At 43.3% G+C, this 16,797-nt stretch overlaps 1 long non-coding RNA gene across 1 annotated transcript; it reads left to right on the top strand.

Moving 5' to 3' along the window:
* Positions 1-1,596: 1,596 nt before the first annotated feature.
* Positions 1,597-16,358, top strand: LOC130357751 (uncharacterized). Its single transcript, XR_008889244.1, has 3 exons — positions 1,597-1,820; positions 13,441-13,892; positions 16,188-16,358. It is a non-coding gene; the product is annotated as an uncharacterized LOC130357751 (long non-coding RNA).
* The last annotated feature ends 439 nt before the right edge of the window (positions 16,359-16,797 follow it).

The following is a 16,797-nucleotide window of genomic DNA, read 5'->3' as shown; positions in this document are numbered from 1 at the left end:
CGTGAGTGCATCAGCCATCATTTCCCTGCTATGAGTAAGACTGACTTCAGACTGGCCTCAGGTGAAGATACTATATTTTATTTATATAGGTGTCATCTTTACTGTAATCCTGCATCTGAAAATAAGCAGGAGACTGCTGAAAAGTTTTCTCTACAGAAAAGCAAGTTTCAGTTTATTAGGATTAGTGGCCAAAAAGAAAAATGAATGATTCCCTGATTATTTAAAAATATAAGTCGTTATATTCAAAATTAGAAAAACCAATATGCATTATGTAACATATAAATATTTGATTTAAACAACAGGGGTTTTCCAATTTTTTATATTTTTTTTGTTAATGACTCCAGGTGCTGTAAACATATAGATGGACATTTATCAATGGGTTTAGTCAGGTTTTCTTTACTACAATTGTCTCAAAATTATCGCAACTGCGACTATGCGATTTTTCGCGACATTTTGACATGGAAAGCGAGAAAAGCAAGTTTTCAAAAGATTAACTACGTAGTAATAATTTTAAAATGGACTGCGGATAGTCAGGTATTTATCAACTGCGACAGTCGCAACTGCGCAAAAAAAAGTCGCAACAGGGTTAAAAATTGACTAAATTTACTCCAGCTCAAACATGGAGCAGAAAAAGCTACTACCAAAGTAAAAAAGGAAAAATTGCTTACGTGAAAGAAAATTATCAACAGTCTGAAACCAGTTGATAAATACGTCGCACATAAGCAAAACAAAAGTAAGGAAAAAATTACTAAAAAAAAGAATACATAAGCAAACATTGATAAATGTCCCTCATAATTGTAACAATACTCACCTGTCCTGATCCCTCACCACTGCTGTTCCTAGTGTATGTACATAAACGTTTCAACGATAAGCCAGGATTTGTTGCTACATGCATAAACATTATCATTGTAGTCAACAATATTAGTAAATGTTAATATTATAAAAATCACAACAGTGGTAGAGCATATTGGAGACACACATGACATGTTCAACCTTGAAGTGAATGTACTACAGCCACAGGAAAACACAGCAGTCACTAATCCTATTGCCTATGAAGTGGAAAGTGATGTCGCAGCTATAGACCTGGCTCACCAAAACTAGACAGCTGAAGATTGGGAACACTTAGGGGGTCCAACATGCATAACACAGAAAAGGAGTAATGATGTGTTTAGTAATGAAGTCTTTTTTCAACCTTACAAACCATGTTCCTATGTAATAGATACTAGTCATATTTAGGAATTTAGGGATGAGCAAATCAAATCTGACGAATCCGAAATCGTTACGAATTTCAGGATAAATTTGATTCGCAAGAATGCGAATATTGCCAGGAATCGCTTCATTAAACTACATGTGGTCCAGGCTCCAGGGCACCTAAAATGGCATATCCATATGTGAGGACATGGTGCAATGAATCCTGGGAAGGCGGAAACAAGGGTAAGCAGGATGACTCACATGCAGCATGTAGCCTATCAGCAGCCAGCCACCCTTGTGATGTCACAGCCCTATATAATCGGCAGCCATCTTGCGGCCAGTCACTTCAGCCTTTTATTGCTGAGAGAGAGAGCGGGACAGACAGCAGAGTGTGTTGCACAGAAAAGCATTTTTACAGCAGCGATTCACCTCCCAGTCACATCAGCGTTCTATTGCAGAGAGAGACAGAGAGCAGTGTGTTGCACAGAAAAGCTTTTTGACAGCAGCGATTCACCTCAAGCCCAAATCCAGCCTAGAAGCACTTATCGGAAAGGGAGTGAGATTAAGAAAGAAAGTGCAGCATTGGTGTGTACAACAACTGAAAAACTAATAGTAGCCAGCCAGATAGGGTGAGCAGAGCACTAAAAGCATATTGTCCTCTATTAAGTGTAACCTGTGCGTACATCTAAGTGGTGTACCATTTTGTTCCTGTTAAAGTCTTAAGGACCTAGATACTGTGAAAGGTCAGGCAAAAGTACACACCTGCTGGTGTTGTAGACAAATACTCTTTTAAGCGTACTGGAGTGCATTGTCCTCCCTTCATTAGTGCATACCACACACATACATCTAAGTGGTGTACCATTTTGTTCCTGTTAAAGTCTTAAGGGCCTAGTTACTGTTAAAGGCCAGCCAAAAGTACACACCTGCTGGTGTTGTAGACAAATACAGTTTTAACCCATTAACCCCTTAACGACGCAGGACGTATATTTACGTCCTGCGCCGGCTCCCGCGATATGAAGCGGGATCGCGCCGAGATCCTGCATCATATCGCGTCGGTCATCAACGGCCGGGACCCGCGGCTAATACCACACATCGCCGATCGCGGCGATGTGCGGTATTAACCCTTTAGAAGCGGCGGTCAAAGCTGACCGCCGCTTCTAAAGTGAAACTGAAAGTGACCCGGCTGCTCAGTCGGGCTGTTCGGGACCGCCGCGGTGAAATCGCGGCGTCCCGAACAGCTGATCGGACACCGGGAGGGCCCTTACCTGCCTCCTCGGTGTCCGATCGACGAATGACTGCTCCGTGCCTGAGATCCAGGCAGGAGCAGTCAAGCGCCGATAATGCTGATCACAGGCGTGTTAATACACGCCAGTGATCAGCATAGGAGATCAGTGTGTGCAGTTTTATAGGTCCCTATGGGACCTATAACACTGCAAAAAAATGTAAAAAAAAAGGGTTAATAAAGGTCATTTAACCCCTTCCCTAATAAAAGTTTGAATCACCCCCCTTTTCCCCATAAAAAAAAAAAAAAAACTGTAAATAAAAATACTAATTTACATATGTGGTATCTGCGTAAAAATAAAAAAAATTAAACAGTGTAAAAAAAAAATTATAAACATATGTGGTATCGCCGCGTGTGTAAATGTCCGAACTATAAAAATATATCATTAATTAAACCGCACGGTCAATGGCGTACGCGCAAAAAAATTCCAAAGTCCAAAAAAGCGTATTTTGGTCACTTTTTATACCATTAAAAAATGAATAAAAAGTGATCAAAAAGTCCGATCAAAACAAAAATCATACCGGTTAAAACTTCAGATCACGGCACAAAAAATGAGTCCTCATACCGCCATGTACGTGGAAAAATAAAAAAGTTATAGGGGTCAGAAGATGAAATTTTAAACGTATAAATTTTCCTGCATGTAGTTATGATTTTTTCCAGAAGTGCGACAAAATCAAACCTATATAAGTAGGGTATCATTTTAACCGTATGGACCTACAGAATAATGATAAGGTGTAATTTTTACCGAAATATGCACTGCGTAGAAACGGAAGCCCCCAAAAGTTACAAAATGGCGTTTTTTAATTATTTTGTTGCACAATGATTTTTTTTTCCGTTTCGCTGTTCATTTTTGGGTAAAATGACTAATGTCACTGCAAAGTAGAATTGGCGATGCAAAAAATAAGCCATAATATGGATTTTTAGGTGGAAAATTGAAAGGGTTATGATTTTTAAAAGGTAAGGAGGAAAAAACGAAAGTGCAAAAACGGAAAAACCCTGAGTCCTTAAGGGGTTAAGGACGCAGCCCTTTTTTACCTTAAATGGGCACTGTCATGAAATCTAAAAATTGATATGTTGTAGTACTTAAGTACTACAACATATCTCTAATATACTTTAATTTAAAAAAGTGATTTTAAACAAGTTTAAAATCACTTTTAAATTCGGCCACTAGGGGTCGCCCTCCTAGTGGCCGAATGAATTCTGCAGTGACGTCACTACTGGATTTCGACTTATTTCAGCCTGGCAATGAGTGGAAATCCAGTCACTGCGGTGCTCGCTCCCGCCTGTCAATCAGACAGGCGAGAGCGAGCACGCTGATAGCTGGGGCTGCGCGCATTTGCCAGCTCCACTGGCCTCGCGCGCGTCCCCGCCCGCCCACCCCCGTTACCCTGTCCGGAGGCCGTTACCCTGTCCAGAGGCAGCTCATTGATCCTCCGGTAAGTCTTCACCACTGGAGGAATGGGGTGGGGGAAGCGGGGTTCGGGGGAGTGCCGCCGCTCAGCACTAGAGGTATGGGGGTGGGGAGCGGAGTTCGGGAGAGCGCCGCCGCCGCTGCTGCTGCTGCTCCCGAAGTAGCACTGCTGCGCTAATAAAGTTATTGTTTTCACCACAGGGTGCCTCCAGCTGTTTCACCACTACAACTCCCAGAATGCCCTGACAGCCAGTAGATGTCAGGGCAAGCTGGGAGTTGTAGTGGTGAAACAGCTGGAGGCACCCTGTATAGTGAGCTAAGGGCGGAAGTGCCAGCCACAGCAGGCATCAGTGACGTGGTGCCTGCTGGGGAAGTCTGCCTGGTAGTGAGCACACTAGGCAGACAAAAAGGGATTTTAATATAGTAAAAAAAAATGTAAAGGGAGGGAGGGGTTAGGGAGAGATGGGCAATGGGCAGGGACAGAAAGAAAGAAAAAATGGATGGTGGGAGCTACCCTTTAAGGACTGAGCCCTTTTTTGCAATTATGACCACCGTCATTTTACGAATTAATAACGCAAAAACGCTTTTACCGAATATTCTGATTCTGAGATAGTTTTTTCGTGACATATTCTACTTTATTTTGGTGGTAAATTTTCGGCGTTAATTGCATCCTTTTTTGGTGAAAAATCCCAAAAATTCATGAAAATGTTGTAAATTTAGCATTTTTCTAACTTTGAAGCTCTCTAATTGTAAGGAAAATGGATATTCCAAATAAATTTTATTTTTCTTCACAAATACAATATGTCCACTTTATGTTGGCATCATAAAATGGACATACTTTTGCTTTTTGAAAAAATTAGAGGGCTTCAAAGTAGAGCAGCAATTTTCAAAAATTTCATAATAATTGCTAATTCTGAAGGGACAGATGTTACAGAACTACAACTCCCAGCATGCCTGGGCAGTCGAGGCATGCTGAGAGTTGTAGTTTGGCAACATCTGGAGGGCTACTGTTTGGGCACCACTGTAACAGTGGTCTCCAAACTGTGACACTCCAGATGCTGCAAAACTACAACTCCCAGCATGCCCAGACAGCCTTTGGCTGTCTGGGCATGCTGGGAGTTGCACTTTGGCCCCCCTAGTGGTTGCCACAGTAAAGATCGTTTTACTTTCACTTTCAATTCCCCCCCCCCCCCCCCCACTGTCGATTCCCCACCTGAGCAAAGATCTAGCAGGCTCCAGCGAAGATCCCAGGTCCCCAGGCATCTTCTCCTGCAGGTACGGCCTCCATCTTCTTCTCAGTTCCGTTCGACATCCAGGGGCGGGCAGAACGGGGGGTTGCCATGGCAACCACCTGTCCTGCGCTGCCATTGGTCAGAACTCCGTTCTGACTAATGCCAAGGGATAGGAGGAGATCGCAGCTTTGCGAGCTCACTCCTATCCTTTAGGCTGATCGGGGCTGTTGCTGACAGCTCAGATCAACCCTATTTTCCGGGTGATCGGGTCACCAGAGACCCGATCAGCCCGGAATTGGAGAAAATCGCATGTCTGAATTGACATGCGATTTACTCCGATCGCCGACATGGGGGGGTCTCAGTACCCCCCTGGGCGATGTGCCAGGGTGCCTGCTGAATGATTTCAGCAGGCATCCGGCTCTGGTCCCCAACCGGCTAGCGGTGGGGACCGGATTTCCCACGGGCGTATGGATACGCCCTCGGTCCTTAAGGACTCAGAATGCAGGGCGTATCCATACGCCCTGTGTCCTGAAGAGGTTAAGCTTACTGGAGCGCATTATCATCCCCTCATAAGTGCATACCACATACATACATCTAAGTGGTGTACAATTTTGTTCCTGTTAAAGTCTTAAGGGCCTAGATACTGTGAAAGGCCAGGCAAAAGTACACACCTGCTGGTTTTGTAGACAAATACTGTTTGAAGCATAATGGAGCATATTGTACTCCACTCATATACGCACTAAGTATGTCAGGCAGAGAAGTGCGAGGACGTGCACATAGGATTAGCAGAGGCCTAAATTCATCAGGCAGAAGTCGCAGCAGACTAGGGGCAAGTGGCAGCAGGAGTGGCAACGAGAGGCCTGAGCTCCTGGTATCAGCTAGCGGTCGTGTCTAGTCAGCTAGCGGTCATGACCCATCTGCTGTCATTGATTGGTTAACACGGTCATCCACTTCCATCCAAGTGACACCTGACACCCCCAGTCAACAGTCCGTGGGTTCCTTAGACACAACCCTCAGTTGGCATGGCCCGGAAGCAATCCCTGTCCTCCCATTGCCTCTGTCCTATGCAGTTCCCTCCCCCACAGAAGTATCTTATGCTGTGGGTTCAGCTCCCCTATTTAGTGAGGGCGATCTACTAGAGGACAGTCGGCAGCCACTGCCAGCCAAGAAGTGGAGGAGACATACCGCCGCTTCCTCCGCTAGGCGGGCAAGGAGTGATGAGGAGAGTGGTGTGGGCGTTGGTATTGGAAGCGTTCAGGCTCCTGAAGCAGACACTGTTGAGAAACCTGAGGAGGACATCTGTGACGTGAAGACACAACTCGAAGATGTTGAAGCCAATCGCACTTGGGAGCTGGGTGCAGAAGGACCTTCATCATCATCAGGAGAAGAGGGTTGCAGGTTGCCGGTGAGACAGCAGCTGAGCCAGCAAGGTGGTAGCATGGTTGGCAGTCAGTATGGTGGCAGATGCAGAAAGTCTGGAGCCAAATGTGCTTGGGGTAGACCACCTGCTTTGCAGCCTACCTTGCCTACTCGGCGGTGTGGCAGTTTTTCATCAAGCATCCGGAGGATGTCAACCTGGCCACATGCAAGATGTGTCGGCAGTAGGTGAAGCGTGAACAGGGTCCTAATGTTGGCACCACTGCCTTGAATCAACAAATGCAGCATCACCGTAAAGCGGCCTGGGAGAACCGTGGCTTCAATGTGGTGGTCCAGCCTGCTACATCACCCAGTGGCATGCCGCTTCCTGTTTCAGCCAGCTCCAAGCCGTCTCATACTGCCACCATATGTTCTCCACATGTTGCCGCCAACTCTGGACTGTGTCATTCAGCCATTATATATGTTCTCCTACTGCTGCCCCAAACTCCAGGCTGTGTCATTCAGCCATTATATGCTGCTGCCAACTCCAGGCTGTGTCATTCAGCCGCTATGTGGTCTCCTCATGCTGCTGCCAACTCCAGGCTGTGTCATTCAGCCACTATATGTTCTCATCATGCTGCCGCCACCTCCACGCTGTGTCATTCAGCCACTACATGGTCTCCTCATGCTGCCGCCACCTCCACACTGTGTCATTCAGGCACTATATGGTCTCCTCATGCTTCGCCACCTCCAGGCTGTGTCTTTCAGCCACTATCTGTTCTCCTTATGCTGCCGCAAACTCCAGGCTGTGTCATTCAGTCACTATATGCTGCCGCCAACTTCAGGCTGTGTCATTCAGCCATTATGTGGTCTCCTCATGCTGCTGCCAACTCCAGGCTGTGTCATTCAGCCACTATTTGTTCTCCTCATGCTGCTGCCACCTCCACACTGTTTCATTCAGCCACTATATGGTATCCTCATGTTGCCACCACCTCCACACTGTGTCATTCAGCCATTATATGGTCTCCTCATGCTGCCGCCACCTCCACGCTGTTTCAGTCAGCCACTATATGGTCTCCTCATCCTGATGCCACCTCCAGGCTCTGTCATAGTGCCGCTCTGTGACAGTGATTTCAATAGTGACGCCTCTGATCTGCATGTCATACTGATCTGCATGAATAACAGTATTATTTCACTGACCCAGCACACACCCTATGTGTGTTACAGCAGGGCAAAGTGTTCTCCACCCCTATTGAGGCTCTCTGTAGGCCAGAAATAGCCATTTTTAATAGCGAGTCGCCGCAAATAAATTTGGACCGAAACAAATTTTTTGTGAAAATTTGTCGAATCGTCCGAATCAAATTTTTCTAAAAATTCACTCATCTACAGTCATATTACTAACCACATGTTATTAGAATGCATCAGAAAAAGTATTAAGTCCGTAAGCTTCAGTGATCAAGTGCTTACTATGCATCCATAGCCGTATGGTTTATACTTTAAGGATCAGAATGATTAATTAGAATTAATTAAACAGATTTATAAATAGAATTTCTTAAATGTTAGGTAATATTCTGCTTACATGTGCATTACATACTGTACACTACGTAATACATTGTTTAACTTACTGAATCGAATGGTTTTCCGATGTCTCATAAAGATATGATAGTATTGTTCCACTATTAAAAGAAATAGTAAGCTCTTAAGTCTGTTCAGTATCAAATGCCTGTTTATGTAAGAACAGAATGTCAAAACTTGAAAGCTATAAGTTTACATATGTGATCCATATGTACATGTCAAGCAGTTTGACTAATTTAAGAAGCAACGACACACAAGATAATCTGTTTCTCCAGTTATAATACCAATGTGTTTTATGAGAGGATCACTCAACCAGCTGAAGATTACATTTTTTACCTAGAGTTTAAGTATGGTATGTAATATATCATTGTACTGTGTTTTCTTTATACATGAATATCTGGTATCAAGTGCTATGGAATGATAGACATATTAGCAATTGACAGTTAAATCCCAGAATATAAAAGGAAAATAATAATGTTAATATACATTTGCTAGCTAACATTGATCTAGTTTGTTTCTTATGTTGCATTGGACATAAAGATCAACCTGGCTGTTATCTTTTTAATGGATTAAATTGGAGCCAGTCTATTTAATCGAAAGGCAACAAGGAGAAAATGTTGTCCTCTAGCTCTAGGTAGAAGTTACATTTAAAAATCCAGACTGTAATCAAGGTAGCCCATGGCTACAGTAAACCAGTAGACGCAAGAGGCTGTACCCTTCCTCTGCACTACAGTGCATGAGTGACATCATCAGACGTCAGAGGGCAGAGGAAGAAGAAAGAAGAGGCCGTGCAGAGGGTGCTGACCGAGGAAGAGGACCCGAACAGCTGAAGGCAAGCACGGCAGGCAGGTGTGCGGCTGCGGCAGCAGGCAGGCACAGGGGGGGGGGGTTGTGACTGCCTTTACTGCTGTGTCCCTTGGGTGGGGGTGCTGCTGCCTGCCTTGGGTGGGAGTACTGCTGCCTCTTTAATGTGAGGGACTGCTGCCTACTTAATGTGGGGGACTGCTCCCTACCTATGGTGGGGGACTGCTGCTTATCTAATGTGAGGGAACTGCTGCTTACCTAATGTGGGGGACTGCTGCCAACCTTATGTGGAGGACTGCTGCCTATCTAACGTGGAGGAACTACTGCCTATCTAATGTGGGGGAACTGCTGCCTATCTAAAGTGGGGAAATAGATACCCAACTAATGTGGGGAACTACTGTCTACCTAATGTGGGGATACTGCTGCCCATCTAAAGTGGGGGAAAGTGGGGGAACTTCAGCCTATCTAATGTCGAGGAACTTCTGCCTATCTATTGTGTGGGAACTTCTGCCTATCTAATGTGGGGAAACTTCTGCCCATCTAATGTGGGGAAATAGCCGCCTATCTAATGTGGGGGAACTGCTGTCTACCTAATGTAGGGATACTGCTGCCTGTCTAATGGGAGGGAACTGCTGCCCATCTAATGTGGGGGAACTGCTGCCTACCTAATGTGGGGGAACTGCTGCCTACCCAATATGGGGGAACTGCTGCCTACCTTGCCTACAATCTTCTACATTCCTGCCTAGCTAATATGGGGAATAACTACCAAGCTAATTGGGGGGCTACCTACTACATAGGTTATATAGGGGTTTTCATACAGGGGAGAGCTATCTGGGGGATTTACCTACAAGGGAAACACTCTCTGGAGGGGCCCTACCTACTCGGGGCACCTATGTGATTGGGGAAACTACCTGTAAGACCCTGTCTACCTACAGGAGCACCCTAACTTCCTATTGGGTGGGACTTACTGACTCTTCCCCAACCCACTTATCTACCAACTTTACTATGTGGGACACCAAGGAGGGCATTAACACGGTTTGGGGCATTATAGGTCTTGGAAAATTACAGAACCAGAAAACGTTCTGCAGAAAGGAGCTGTGGCTGGAAGAAATCATCATGACGGTCTGGGCTGGATGAAGAAGAAAAAGGAAAGTGAGCGATTTCAATCAGAGAAGACGTCACCTTATGTAACTGTATATTTATGGTCTATTGTGGTAATGATGGTGGTTGTTGTTGACAGTGACAGTTAGAGAACAGAACATAGAGACCTTTCATAGAGAATAAAGTGTTACCTTTCATATAGCTGTCTATGTTTCCATAAGGTGAAAAAATTATTTTATTCTCTGGTGATAGGCGTCAAAAAGACATTCCCATAGTGCTGAAGGCTGGAACACATCCCCATCTCGACTCCTATCCTTGTCTCTGCTTGACTGACAGTCAGCCAGAAGCTGAGGTCTGTTTCCAAATCTCATTACTGGGCTGTACATACAAATTGTGCATGGGTGTGAGATGTAGAAGCAGGGCTCACCTCCCAGCTGACAGTTCATCCACCAGGGATAGAGATAGGAGGTGTTCACACCCTCAGCACTTTAGGGGTTTTTGGAAACACCTTTTTGACACTTTGCACCAGTGAATTAAAGCATTTTCTATGTTAAGGAAGCACAGACAGATCTGAGAAATGTTCCCTTTGTCTCCTTCCCATAACAGTTATCTAACAGTGTCAGCAGTTTGTAACGTGAATTGCAGCTGACAGATTCCCTAAAAGGTGAGGTGACACAATAAGCAGTGGACTGATCTATATCTTATTGACATAACATAGGTAGGTCTACTGTTCAACTCAGATGGATTTTGTCTATGTATTGTCTGTGATAACTTGAAAACTCCTTAATAGATTTGTCTCAGATTTAACATAATAACATATTAGCGGTAAATACATAACCCTAATAAATTTGTCAAAAATCGGTCAAACAGAAATGGATGACTACCCCCTTTATACATTCTAAATAGCACAAGTAAGCTTAGGTGTTGCTTTGTCGAATCGATCCACTATCCTTGGTAGTGAATCTACAGGGTGGGCCATTTCTATGGATACACCTTAATAAAATGGGAATGGTTGGTGATATTAACTTCCTGTTTGTGGCACATTAGTATATGTGAGGGGGGAAACTTTTCAAGATGGGTTATGACCATGGCGGCCATTTTGAAGTCGGCCATTTTGAATCCAACTTTAGTTTTTTCATTAGGAAGAGGGTCATGTGACACATCAAACTTATTGGGAATTTCACAAGAAAAACAATGATGTGTTTGGTTTTAACGTAACTTTATTCTTTCATGAGTTATTTACAAGTTTCTGACCACTTATAAAATGTGTTCAATGTGCTGCCCATTGTGTTGGATTGTCAATGCAACCCTCTTCTCCCACTCTTCACATACTGATAGAAACAACGCAGAAGAAATGCTAGCACAGGCTTCCAGTATCCGTAGTTTCAGGTGCTGCACATCTCGTATCTTCACAGCATAGACAATTGCCTTCAGATGATCCCAAAGATAAAAATCTAAGGGGGTCAGATCAGGAGACCTTGGGGGCCATTCAACTGGCCCACGACGACCAATCCACTTTCCAGGAAACTGTTCATCTAGGAATGCTCAGACCTGACACCCATAATGTGGTGGTGCACCATCTTGCTGGAAAAACTCAGGGAACGTGCCAGCTTCAATGCATAAAGAGGGAAACACATCATCATGTAGCAATTTCGCATATCCAGTGGCCTTGAGGTTTCCATTGATGAAGAATGGCCCCACTATCTTTGTACCCCATATACCACACCATACCATCAATTTTTGTGTTCCAACAGTCTTGGAGGGATCTATCCAATGTGGGTTAGTGTCAGACCAATAGCGGTGGTTTTGTTTGTTAACTTCACCATTCACATAAAAGTTTGCCTCATCACTGAACAAAATCTTCTGCCTAAACTGAGGGTCCTGTTCCAATTTTTGTTTTACCCATTCTGCAGCACCTGAAACTATGGATACTGGAAGCCTGTGCTAGTATTTCTCCTGCGGTGTTGCTATCAGTGTGTGAAGAGTGGGAGAAGAGGGCTGCATTGACAATCCAACACAATGGGCAGCACATTGAACACATTTTATAAGTGGTCAGAAACTTGTAAATAACTCATGAAAGAATAAAGTTACGTTAAAACCAAGCACATCATTGTTTTTCTTGTGAAATTCCCAATAAGTTTGATGTGTCACATGACCCTCTTCCTAATGAAAAAACAAAAGTTGGATTCCAAATGGCCAACTTTAAAATGGCCGCCATGGTCATAACCCATCTTGAAAAGTTTCCCCCCTTACATATACTAATGTGCCACAAACAGGAAGTTAATATCACCAACCATTCCCATTTTATTAAGGTGTATCCATAGAAATGGCCCACCCTGTACATTGGCTCAGTCCACAGTTGGGACAATTCATTGTATCAGTCCATAATTGTTAATAGTGACTGTGCATTAATTCGGTCCAAATCTAGCTAAGAGACATTTGGGCATTAGAAAGGGGAACAATGCCTCAAATGAAAAAGCAATCCCATAAACAGATTAAAAAAATGTACAGGAAGACAAACTGAAGATTAGAATTTATAGTAAGGTCATGTGGCTCACTGTCCATTACCTGTATTCTAAAAGCAAGAGTGAGAGCGCTCCATAGTGTAGTTAAACCAGGGGACACATAAATGATAGAGAAGCATGAAAGCCGCTCACCCTGATGTGTTGTGTAGCCACATACACAACAATGGTAGTGCGTGTAAGTAATAGGGAGACGTCCGTTGCCCTCCGGCTGGATAGTGTATGCAGGTAGAGGTAGCTTCAACGGACACGCCGACTCAACATGGCGCAGGAACGACTCACAGTGCAGCCAAGTAAGAAGATTAAACTTTAATTCCAAGATGTAACGTGCTTCACTGCGCTTGCGCAGCTTCTTCAGCCTTGGGATTAAAGTTTTATCTTCTTACTTGGCTGCACTGAGAGTCGTTCCTGTGCCATGTTGAGCTGGTGTATCCATTGAAGCTACATTATCTGTATAGGCATGTATTTCCTATTCTCAGAAACTTGGTCTTCTGCTAGGGTCTACATAATCTGGTTTTTGGTTGATAATGTTCTCTGGACTTTATTTGTGATGGAGCTTGACTAGGAGCTTGACTATTTCTGAAGTCCTTGAACAACACATTCAATTTTTGCCCTATTGTCTCCCGGAAAGCCAATCAGCTTCAACTGACTTCTTTCCTACCCCCTTCTATTTTTCCCATTCTAAGACTCCCCTTGGGGCTCTATGCTTTTCCCCACACAACAAGACATGAATGTCTCTTTATTTGACCTACAGGAGACAATATTATAAAACATTTTCTAAATGATACAAGGTCATTTCCTACCTCAATCAGATGATATCCATTGTCCCTTCTCATTACTGAAAAGGTTGTGCTGGCAAGGGAACCATTTTTACAATTTTTTATTACCCAATTTGTTCTCCCTTTTAAAGAAAAGTTTAGAAACTAACCTTTTCTTTTACTGACTTTTCCATACCTTTTTCTCCAGTCTTCTTTCTCCTGCATTATAGAGACATTGTGGTGAAGACTTATTTTTTTCATTCTAAAACATTTGATTTCTGCTTTCAAAGCCAGTAACCCAAATCTGTGGAAACATCTCTGACTAATGTAATGGAAACCTTACTTTTTAATGCCACAATTGTTAGTTCCACTTTCTCAAAACCTGGCAAACCTGATGTTTCAAGTCCAAATCTAGCCTAGTTGGCAAGGAACAGAGACACAAAGCCTGAAGAAAAGGGGACCCAAGTCTTCGACTACCAAAGGAAAGTCACAAAACACCCAAGGTTCCTTTTTTAGGGACAGAGAGACACACCACGCCAGAGAGAAGCGACATGCAAGAAGAGGGGGCCGCAACTGAAGAAAAGAAAACCACTCGGGGCAAAGAGGGGGCAGAATGGGGACCAACAAGTAGAGGGATCTTGTAACGAACAGAGCCTTGTGGTAAATATCTCTTCTCATGTACTTTCTGAATATGATATATTGAACCGTGATTTATCTTTCTGTCCAACACTAGTTGTAGATTGTGTACAGTTACAGGCTGATCTTACTGCATTTATTAGAGGTATCAAGCTTAAGGTTTGGTTTTCTGCCAATTCCACGGGGGTAATGAGGTCACTGGATGAACATGTTAGTGAGTTACGATTGAGGGATGTGAATCTCCATAATAAAAGCCATTTTGTTCCTCCAGTGACTTCTGATGCTATTGAGACCATTGGTTGAAAAGGACATTTCTAAGTTGAGAAAAGAAACAGGTAGTACCAGACGGTTTAATAATATGTCTAGATCTGAACATAGGATTTTACAAGGGATTGTCCATAATGACAACAATTTCATCAAGCCTGGCGATAAAAGTGGGGCGGTTGTCATGGACAAATCTGACTACATGAAGGAGGTATATAGACAGATCCAGAACTCGGATGTTTACAAATGTGTGAGTTATGATCCCAAATATGTGGTGGAGCTGAGATTGAAAACTCTTGTCGATCCCGCTCTAGCGATTGATGCTATTGATGAGGACCTACACACCTTTCTACTACCTAAACACCCCAGGACCCCTATGATTTATATGCTGCCCAAGGTTCATAAGAGTCTTCACAACCCGCCGGGACGACCCATAGTGTCGGGCAGAGACTCGATTCTCAGCCCGGCAGCTATCTATGTCGACAAGATCCTCTGAGAATATGTTGTAATCATATATCCGAGACACGTCGGATTTCTTGGGGAAGTTGAGAGAGACTGAGCACCCTACCGATTGCATGCTGGTCTAATTTGATGTGGTGAGTTTGTATACCTCTATCAGTCATGATAGATGTATACAGAGTATCACCAAAGTATTGAACAACAGTTAACACTCTGCAGATTGCCAAGAATTTATTCTTGGTTTGGTCGAGATTATTTTGACTAGTAACTATTTTTTATTTAGGGGCAAGTATTATATGCAATTAAGGGTTATGGCTATGGGGTCGAATATGGCCACTATGTACGCCAACATTGTAATGGCGGACATGGAAGAGTAATCTATATATACACATCACACCACTTTGACAAAGTGACAAGGTCGTGGCGGTATACAGATGACGTCTTCGTGATCTGGAGTGGCACAGAAGAAGAATTAAATGTCTTCTTCACAAACTTGAATGACATAGATGGTGACATATATTTCACCATGGTGGCATCCAGGACCGGAATCCAGTTCCTGGACACCTGGGTGAGTGTGGAGAATGGCAAGTTTGTAACCGATTTATTTGTCAAGCCAACACATAGGAATAACCTCCTGCGTTTTGACAGTGCACACCCGAGGGGCAAGGTAAAGTCGCTACCATATAGTCAGTTCCTCAGGGTGAAGAGGATAGTTGAGGACCCAGACACCCTTGACGATAGACTTAGAGATATGGGGCAGAAATTTACAGCAAGAGGTTACCTGAAACAAATAGTGCACTTACATAAACGCAGGGTTGATGCACTGAAGAGAGATTATATTTTACATACAAATGTCCAGGATGAGAATGCGGCTAAACGTATTCCTTTTGTGTCTACAAACACTCCCATGAGTGACAAAATCAGAGTATATGTACACACTGGAGTATTCTCGCCCATTCTTTTGAAATCATTTCTGTGTTGACTATACCCCTGATTTTGGCCTATAGAAGGGCTCCAAATCTCAGGGACAAGTTGGTCTGTACGGATTTGTTAGCCACAACATTTAAACCTGGATGCTATCCATGTATGAATTGTGAAAATTGTAAATTGATAATTAAGGAAGACAGTGAGTACAGAATGTCACACCACCATGTCACTTGCAAATCAGAATATGTCATTTATGTTTTAACTTGTCCATGTCCATTGATTTATGTTGGTGAGACAACCACTGCTTGTAAACTTTGACTCAATAATCATAAATCCATTATAAGGACAGGTAAGACTGAATTTCCAGTCCCTAGACCAATTGAGATTCATGATTATTGATCATGTACCCCGACTCAGACGGGGGGGAGATAGGGAAAAAATTCTGAAGAAAAGTGAACTTGTTTGGATTGATGAGTTATGTGCTTTACAACCTGCAGGATTGAATATTGATATTCCAATGAAACCGTACATGTGAAATATTATATAGTATCATGCCTAGTGATGTGAACCTGATGGATCAAGGTTGTTGTTTATTCATCAATTCATCAGTATATTGTTTGTATACATTTTTCCTTTTTGTCTTTCTGACACTTATTTATTTTTTCACAGTATTTTCGGGACACATTATGATTTGTATTTACATGGAACCCCAATGGACACTCTACAACACGATTGCAGTATCTGCTGAAGCTCAAGAACACTATAGTGTGAGAATTTTCCAGTTGATGTTTTTCTTGGAAGACAGAGGACCATCTGCCACACCAAGCGCAATACTTTGTTTATAATTTGTGCCCAATAAATAATTTTCTTTGTATGATTATAGTTGTTGTATAACTGGATGGCTTTTTCATAAGTTGTTGGGGGTCAGTATATCTCCCTAGTAATTGGGAGTCAATATATCTCCCTAATTAGTGTTTAATTGTTTCTGAGAGTCCCTCACTAATGTGGATATAACTTTGTATCACGGGTCAGGCAATGTTATATACATTGCATGAACATGCCTAGTGTGATTATGGGTTGGTTATACATGTGGGCGTGCTTTGGTGGGGGGTGACAGATAATCTGTTTCTCCTCCACCATATCCGTCCATGTGATACTCCTATTACATCTCTAAGTGGCACGGGCTGGAGAGTGGTTTGTACACCCCCCTGACATTCATGACTATGTATGTCACGGGCCATGATATATTTTAGATATCTCACGGACGGGACCAAATTTA

The sequence above is a fragment of the Hyla sarda genome, chromosome 2 (genome assembly GCF_029499605.1).
Source record: "Hyla sarda isolate aHylSar1 chromosome 2, aHylSar1.hap1, whole genome shotgun sequence".
NCBI lineage: Eukaryota > Metazoa > Chordata > Amphibia > Anura > Hylidae > Hyla > Hyla sarda.
Note: the sequence above shows the minus strand (reverse complement) of the source record. Positions and strands in the feature narration are given on the sequence as shown.